This window comes from Hyperolius riggenbachi, chromosome 1 (assembly GCF_040937935.1).
Source record: "Hyperolius riggenbachi isolate aHypRig1 chromosome 1, aHypRig1.pri, whole genome shotgun sequence".
In the NCBI taxonomy this organism is placed as follows: domain Eukaryota; kingdom Metazoa; phylum Chordata; class Amphibia; order Anura; family Hyperoliidae; genus Hyperolius; species Hyperolius riggenbachi.
In genome coordinates this window covers 87554939-87564122 of record NC_090646.1, presented here as the reverse complement: position 1 = coordinate 87564122, position 9184 = coordinate 87554939, and positions in this window count along the sequence as shown.

Here is a 9184-nt window from a genome sequence, read left to right as displayed (position 1 = left end):
GGACATTATGGGTAACTTGTAAGTAATTCCCCCTTTTTCTGTATGCAGATGTGCTGTTACATTCATTCTTATGATTTATTTCATTTACGCTTTTAACTTGTAATTTTGTCCGCACATTGCATGCTGTTTGTTTACATAGGTGGTGTGGCGTTGCTATGATGCCACACACTCCCCTTACACGTAGGGTATGGCCAGTGATCTCTACGAGCGTGAGTGCACGGCGAGTTGCCGTGACGTCACGCTGGGCGTTGCTGGGACTCGCGTCTGATTGGCCGGCGGTGTTTCACCGTTCTGATTGGCCTGTGATGGCGAGACGGCGCGCTGTGAGGTGCGACCCTGGCGTGCAGTGGGGATTATCGCTCCTGGTGAGTTACACCTATGATAAATGTATTTTGAAGTTCCCCATCAGGTCCGTCTGTGTCCCCACCCACTCAGTGGGTGCCTATATATGGTGGTTGTAATTGTGTCACTGGTGAGCAGTTTGAGAAAGGGCTTGCTAGCCCGAAACAGCGTCTGTTACTGCTGTGCTCAATAAAAGAGCCTTGATCATATCTTGGTGGTGCCGATCCATTTATCTTCTATAATATGCAGCCAGCATGTATATAGAGTTTAGCGTGTCTAATTCCTCCTCATTTGTCTCTAATCACAATTTGTAATTCGATCTCTCTTCTGTGTCACCTGACTGGTGAAAGCACGGGATGACAATATAGCCATTTGGTTCCCAACTGCTTGTGAGCTAAGTGCTGCTGCTTTACTGTTACTGATTTTTGCCTGGATTTTGACTACTTTCAGCCTGCCTTATTTGTACAGTTTTGCACTTTTTTAAAATGTATTCACAAGGGTAAATAATTCAACACATTTGTGTTCCACTCTTTTATTTATATGCAGAGCGTCCACCAGGCTTTCATTCTGACATATTTTGGTGAGTTATGACTTAAGAATTGGAGGCCTAAAATTCTTAAATTTTTTTTTACCGCTTTTGACTCATAATTCCAGACAGAAATGGATGGATACAATCACTGGAATGCATTGAGTACATTTGCAGCAAAAGTTACATAGTTACATAGTTAGTTTGGTTGAAAAAAGATATTCGTCCAACAAGTCCAAATAGAAAAAGATAAAAAATAAATAAATAAATAAATACAAATAAAACACCATCCTGAACTTGCACATGTCCCAGTTGATCCAGGGGAAGGCAAAAAACCTTACAAGGCCAATTAGCCTTAAAAAGGAAAACATTTCAACTCCAGATGGTAGTCAGAGAAATCCATGGATCAACTGTTCCAGGAATTACTTAAAAATTATACCCGTGGATGCCTTTCAATGCAAAGGTGCTTCTTATCCTCAGATGGAGCGTATAATAATAATAGCATAGCAGGCGATAAAAGAAATAAAGAGCTTTCTGTATGTCAGGGACACATATAAGTAGCATTAACATTAAAGTTGCTGTAATATTCATGTAGCTCTAGCAACTGCTCCTTAGAAAAAGAAAATGTCTTTGATTATGAGGATTCAAGAGATTTTTGATGTCATGTTTTCACATTTCCCCAAGTACATCATAGAATTGATTTTCACAGCTTAGCTTCAAAGCCATCCCAGGAAGAGCTTTTGCTGCAGTCAGTATGGTGGGTCTTCACCATGCTTTAACCGATGAGAACATATGAGCAGTTACATCTCGTCTACACTGAACATGCTTATTGAGGTTAATATCCGATATTGGAACAAATGGTTGGCAGTCCTAGCTTTAGCACCAAAGGAAAACAGTATCTACTATGTGTATCTTGAAGCACTGATTTATACTGTTCTTAAAGGGAACCAGAGACGAAGCACCCTTGTGTATTTTACCATATATATCAGTAAGAACATTAAAAAAAAAAACACTTACCCTGCTCTCTGTTTCATCCTCACTGCTAAAAGTGTCTGTTATCAGCTGTGATAAGAATCCCGGACTTAGCATTCAGTCTGGCTTTGCAGGGAATAATTATAGCTGAGTCATTATAGCAGAGCCACAATGGGGCAGGCTTGGGCTTGAAAAGACACCAGAGAAGACAGACTCAGCTATAATCTTTCCGTAACAAAGCTAGACTGAGTGCTTAGTCAGGGATTCTTATCAGAGGTGATAACAGTCAGATTAAACAGAGAACAATGAAACAAAGAGCAGATTAGGTGTTTACTGTCATGTTACCACTGATTTATAAGGTAAAATACAAGAGGGTGCTTCATCTCTGGTTCTTCTTTAAAGAGGAACTGTAACCTAGGATTATACTTCATCTCAATCAGTAGCTCATACCCCCTTTTCAATGAGAAATGTTTACCTTTTCTTGAATAGGTCATCTGTATGTCTAATATTCTGGTGAAACCCCTCCCACAGTGTGATGTCAGGATCTAGTTCCTAGCAGTTTCCCGTCTGTGAATCCTGTTACATTGTGTGAAATAACAGCTGTTTACAACTGGCAAGTAACCAGTATTTCCCTCTGTGCACATATGTACATATACTTTTTAGCCTATCACATTGTTAGGGGTGTGGTTATAAATAATGGCAGTTGGTGCTGTCTGTTTCTTTTCATGTCTGCCAGTAGTAAAGATGATGACCTGCAGGCTGATTGTGGATCAAACAACATGAACAAATTACATGGCGAATATCAATCATTTATTGATCTTGCTTCTATATTTTAACTTCTCAGTTTGCAATGTGTTGATTAATTTTTTTCCCCTTTTTTGCATACATTTCTCTTAAATTCCTTGTACACATTGGGCCTGATTAACTAAGGCGCCTCTGGAGATAATTAGAAATTCCCAGAAAACAGACACTTATTGTGGCTGGATAGTGTAATGGATAAGGGCTCTGCCTCTGACACGGGAGACCAGGGTTCGAATCTCGGCTCTGCCTGTTCAGTAAGCCAGCACCTATTCAGTAGAAGACCTTAGGCAAGTCTCCCTAACACTGCTACTGCCTATAGAGCGCGTCCTAGTGGCTGCAGCTCTGGCGCTTTGAGTCTGCCAGGAGAAAAGCGCTATATAAGTGTTTGTCTTTTTTTTTTGTCTTTTTTTTATTAAAAACTGTGTACCAGAGGTGATCAGAAAATGTGATTACCATACAAGTTCTGGTTCTGCAGAAGTTAGTTAGTTCAGTTAATCAGATGGTATTTTCATCTTCCAAATTATCTGATCTCCTCTTTGCAAAGTTCCTGTTTAGCCACTAGAAATTTAGCCTTTTGTGAGAGCCAAATTTGCTTAACCTGCCTGGCGTTCTATTAAGATCGCCAGGCAGGCTGCGGGAGGGTTTTTTTTTAATAAAAAAAAAACTATTTCATGCAGCCAACTGAAAGTTGGCTGCATGAAAGCCCACTAGAGGGCGCTCCGGAGGCGTTCTTCCGATCGCCTCCGGCGCCCAGAATAAACAAGGAAGGCCGCAATGAGCGGCCTTCCTTGTTTTGCTTACATCGTCGCCATAGCGACGAGCGGAGTGACGTCATCGACGTCAGCCGACGTCCTGACGTCAGCCGCCTCCGATCCAGCCCTTAGCGCTGGCCGGAACTTTTTGTTCCGGCTACGCTGGGCTCAGGCGGCTGGGGGGACCCTCTTTCGCCGCTGCTCGCGGCGGATCGCCGCAGAGCGGCGGCGATCAGGCAGCACACGCGGCTGGCAAAGTGCCGGCTGCGTGTGCTGCTTTTTATTTGAGCCAAATCGGCCCAGCAGGGCCTGAGCGGCAGGCTCCGGCGGTACTGGACGAGCTGAGCTCGTCCAGACCGCCCAGCAGGTTAACCTCCCTGGCGGTATGATTATTTATGGATTTTAGGGTCTAAAAGCGATGCATTTATTTGGTCTAACTTTTAGACCCTAAAACCAGGAAAAAAATCATAACGCAAATAGATCCATGGCAGCCCCTGCACTTACCTCCGTGGGATCCAGCGCTGCAATTCTATCTCTGCCTTGCAGCTGGTGATGTAACCCTGAGTGAAATTGCCGTCTGTCGTCATGATGACAAACGGTTATCTCACCAGAGGGATCCAGAGCCTTTGAGGTTTCCGACATCTGGATCCCCCGGGAGGTGACTGAGTTGAAATGCCCACTGCGCTTAAAGAAAACCTGAACTGAAAATGAAAAGTCAAAATAAGCATACACAAGTCATACTTACCTTCCATGTAGTCTACTCCTCAGTGTCTTTCTCCTTTCCCGCGTCCTGTTTGTTCACTGTGATCAAGGGAATTTTCCGTCCTCCATTTTGAAAATGGCCATTAACTATAACAGCTTTCTGGTCAGCACACAGTTAAACTGTAACATCGCCCACTTGAGCCATAGGGAAACATGGACATTACCTGGTACATCAGTTTTCCTCTCAGCTATAACTGACAGCAACTGCTATTTTACTGACAGCAACTGATATATTTCAGATCTGACAAAATATTGTCAGAACTGGAAGGGATTATTGTCAGAAGAAAATGGTGAGCTTCTGAGAGGAACTGATGGCAAGGTAACTATGTAATGTTCATTTGAAGTTACCTCATGTGTTTATTTTAAATATTTTTACTCAGTACAGGTTCTCTTTAAGGTTATGCACAGACCTCCTGGCAGCTACTCCGATTCAGGCTCGGGGTTACCCCAGGAAGGTTAATATAGTAAAACTTTGGATTGCAAGTAACTTAATTTAATAGTGCTTTTTAAAGTGAACCTTAAGCTGGAAAAAAAATGAGTTTTACTCACCTGGGTGTTTCCTCAGCCCCCTGCAGCTGATCGGTGTCCTCGCCGTGTCCCTCCGATCCTCCCATCCCCGCTGGCGGCTACTTCCAGTTTCGCCGTCACCTACGTCAGGCTGGGAACGCGAGTGACTCTTCGCGTTTCCAGCCTGATGGACGGTGACGGCGAAACAGGAAGTGGTCGCCGGCGGGGACAGGAGGATCGGAGGGACACAGCGAGGGCACCGATCAGCTGCAGGGGGCTGAGGGAAGCCCCAGGTGAGTAAAACTAATTTTATTTTCCGGCTTAAGGTTCACTTTAAGACAGGCAAACATTTTTATGACTTTGATTTGAAAAGCTAGCAATGTCTTAACATACAAGCACAAGAACATTTGCATGCGTCACATCATCACAAATGAGTTGATGATTCTTCTCCCTTTGACACTGCAGGATTGTACTTAATTTTACTTAATCTGAGTGAAGGGACTGTACAATGTCAAATTTCCATGAAGTACTCAAAAGTAGGCAAAAGCAACTGTCATTGGATAAGTTCCTTGTTAAATCACAAAAAAAGGTTGGGGTGAGCCAACAGTCAGATAGCAATAATTCTGTGATTTATATGGAAAGTCATTTTTACATTTTTTACCTTATTCAGCACTTTGTGTTAAGTATTTTTCTAAATGTTTTTGAATTGTGGAACAAATCATCCAGAGTTTCAATGCATTCTTATGGGGAATTTTGTTTTAATATAAGAGTGCTTTGGATTACAAGCATATTTCAGGAAAGAATTATGCTTGCAAACCAAAGTTACAAGCACAATTCTCTGGTGTACACTATTAAATGATAAGGTGTTCAACCCACACCTGTTAGGCTGGTTTCACACGACAAACTGGTGGTAGCGTTGCGGGGTGGCGCACCCACCGCACGCATCGCACCGCCAAAAACAGGCCTTCAGGGAACACCGAGTTAGTACACTGTGTTCCCTGTCTGGCCACCAGCCAAACAGGAAGTGACGCGCTTTTGGTCGCTTCCTGTTTTGGGTATGCGAAAGCATATTGTGAAAAAACGCTTCCGCGAATGCGTGCCGCTGCAATGCCAACATTTAAAAAAAAAAAAAAACTGCATCGCCATAGACTAACATGATTTCTGGGCCGACGCAGATCGCAGCAGGTTGCTGCGGGTCCCGCACGCTAAAATAGTTATGTGCTAGCATTAGATTGGGCACTTCCGGCGCAGCGTACCGCAACGTGGGAAGGATGAACTTCCCTATAGGGATACATTAGGCTGCAGTAGCAGTGCAGCAATTTGCCGCACCGCACTGTGCCAGTGTGAAAGGGCCCTGAAGGATTATTTATATTTAGGCCCTTGTAGACCAGAGCTCTGCATAACACTTTAGTGGTAGTGGGGTTTGGGTAGCTTATGATGGATAGTATGATCGAGAGGCTTCCCCGATCCTCATCCACCCCATCACTGCTTGCCAAGCTTTGCGGCTGCGCTCCCATCCGTGTATGAGCATACCTGTACTGTGCAAGCGCAAACTTAATCCATCATTCAAAGAATGTCATTTTCAAAATTAAGATCAAACCTAGGGAGAAAAAAATCAGAAAAACTACAAAATTCTGAACCTTGCAAACTACCCATATTTGAATATTCCCGGTTGGTTCCTTTTCAGAATGATGACATTTGTGGCCTTTTTCTGTCCAGACTATTCTGGGACTCTTTTTAACCATTACTGCCGCTGGGATGTGAGCCTCATGTCTGCAGCTGCAGCTGCTATAGCCGCAGGGATGCGATAATCACTTCCCTGCAGTTTAAAGGGGCTGTGCACGCAAAGGTGTGGGCACAAGCCCGCGATTGCGATGGTCCCGGCGACAGGGGGATTGACAAAAGTCCCCTGAGCCAATCCGTTCTTGTACACCTGGAATGATCATGCTTTTTATTCAAAGACAGTGATCATTCTTAAGCAGCGCCACTGCGCTGCTTCCCGCTTGCTTGTTACCACCGCGCCCGCCAGCCGCCGCGGATCGTTAGTATAATGAATGGGAACTGTGTTCTCATTCATTCATCTCTATTCTAGGCCACCGTGATTGCAGACATGAATTAGTTGCCTGCGTCACTTCCGAAGTAACGCTGTAACGCATTACTTCCTATTTAGCGTACTTATTGTACGATTATAGGAAATAGTGGGTGAGGACATCTTGGGCCTGATACACTGTGAAAAGCCCTTTTTGGCCGCTAGTGTGCGCCAACCTACTTTGCGCGCACACCGCGGGTGCGCCGATATTAGTGCATGGTGCGACGATAACGTTGCACCCGCTGACGAATCGGGTGCCCCCGAAGTGGCGCATCACAGCACTGCTTAACGGGCACCCGATGTGTCATTTTCGTTGCATCGGGTGCGACTTTTAAGGACCAGCAATGCGCACTATTATCCGCGCTGCGTGCTGTGCGCACAGTGAGCGGTATTATTTCAACGGTGTGGGCGCAAACCACCTAACGCCGTGGTTTGCGCACACTAACCCTTAGGGCACACTAACCAGCTTAGCGCCGGTTAGTGAATCAAGCCCCTTGTGGCCAAATAGTAAAACCTACATACAATGGGGAATAAAAAATGGTAATATGTATGTCAAGAGGGTATATTATTATTAAATTATGGTCTTGTGATTAGTGATGAATGTTAAACTGAAAAAAAAACCTTTATTTCCAAATAAAATATTGTCACCATACATTGTACTAGGGATATAATTTAAATGGACAAATTAGCAAATAAAATGTGTGGCTTTTATCCACAGTTTTACATTTAATTATAAAACCATAATGGCCAAAAACTGAGAAATAATGAATTGTATCCATTTTTTTCTTATTTCCATTAAAATGCATTTAGAATAAAATAATTCTTTTCACAATGTAACACCCAAAGAAAGCCTAATTGGTGGCGAAAAAAAAACCAAGATATAGATTATTTAGTTGTGATAAGTAGTGATAAAGTTACTAGGGAATGAAAAAACTAGGAGCGCTGAAATGTGAAAATTCCTCTCATTCATAAGGTGAAAACAACCCGCGGGCTGAAATAATTAAAGAAAGAATATTGCCAAAATACTTTCTGCAAACAATTGCACACGTAATGGATTAATGGACTGCTAAATGCCCAGCTTGTTTTTAAATGAAATATATGTGGTATAATTTTACACATGATATGTAGTAGAATAGATTTAAGGGTGTTTTAGAGTTGAGGCCTATGTGGATTCATTTTAGTAAACTGAATCAAAAGCAATACAATTGTTATTTTCATATACTGTGTACCAGAATAAAACACTCCAAAGTACCAGAATTTAAAAGAGAACACATAAATTGATACCTGGCATACACAACTCGATTTCGCCGCTTGACTCTCCCGCTCGATCGTTTCGCTGCTCGATTCTGCAGTCAATTCTCTTATCTTCTGCTAGTTTTTCTTATCTTTTTCCATTCACTGCTATCCGGAATCGAGTGGCGAAACGATCGGATGGGAGATCGGACATGTCGGAAATTATATATCGAGCCATCTTAATGGCTCAAAATCGAGCCGTGTATGCCCAGCATAAGGCTATTAAATGTGCATGTCATTAGAGTATATTACTGTTATTTTTCAAAATAAATGCTTGCAATTATTGATGTAAATTATTTAGGTGTGATAGGTAGTAATAAACTTCTTGCCTAATGAATAGGAGCAGAGCTGAAATGTGAAAATTGCTCTGCTCCATTAGGTGAAAACAACCCCACAGTCAGAAGAGCTTAAATTAAGTCAAGGATATCAAATAAAATGATTTCACCAGCATACCATCTGTTATAACAAGATGTTCTTGCCACCAGTAACAGCTATGCGTGAGATCCTCCTTAATAAGTAGGTTGTCCAATAATAAGGGAAATGATTAAAGCATATATTTTACCCTACTATCAAACAATTAAGCGAAACTGCAGTAAGGGCCCTTTTCCACTAGCGCAAAATCGCAAAACCGCAAACCGCTAGCGATTTTACAATCGCTACGGTTTGCTTTTTAACATAGGAATCGCGGTAGGTCATTTCCACTACCGCGATTCATTTTTTACTTGATCGCGATCGCGCCGCGGAGGGACTTTTGCCGCGATTTTGCTATGCAGTGCATAGCATAGCAAAATCGCGGCCGCAAACGTCGGGAAAACGGCGGAATTGCGATTCAGCAATCGCTAGCGTTCAGCGCGAACGCTAGCGACTGCTGGTGGAAAAGGGCCCTAAGAGCAGGGGTAGGTATTCCCTAACCACTAGTAAGTTCTATGTTTACACCACAGGTAGCATAGCCAGTTAGCTGGGTAACGATCATCCTCCTCAAGGGTAATTTGGATATGATTTAAAGGACCAATGAAAAGGCATGAAAACATAATAAATGGGAAAGTTCGGATGTTTGGATGTTTGGATGTTTGTTACTCGATCACGCAAAAATAGCTGAACGGATTTGAATGAAATTTGGCACACACATAGTACACTACC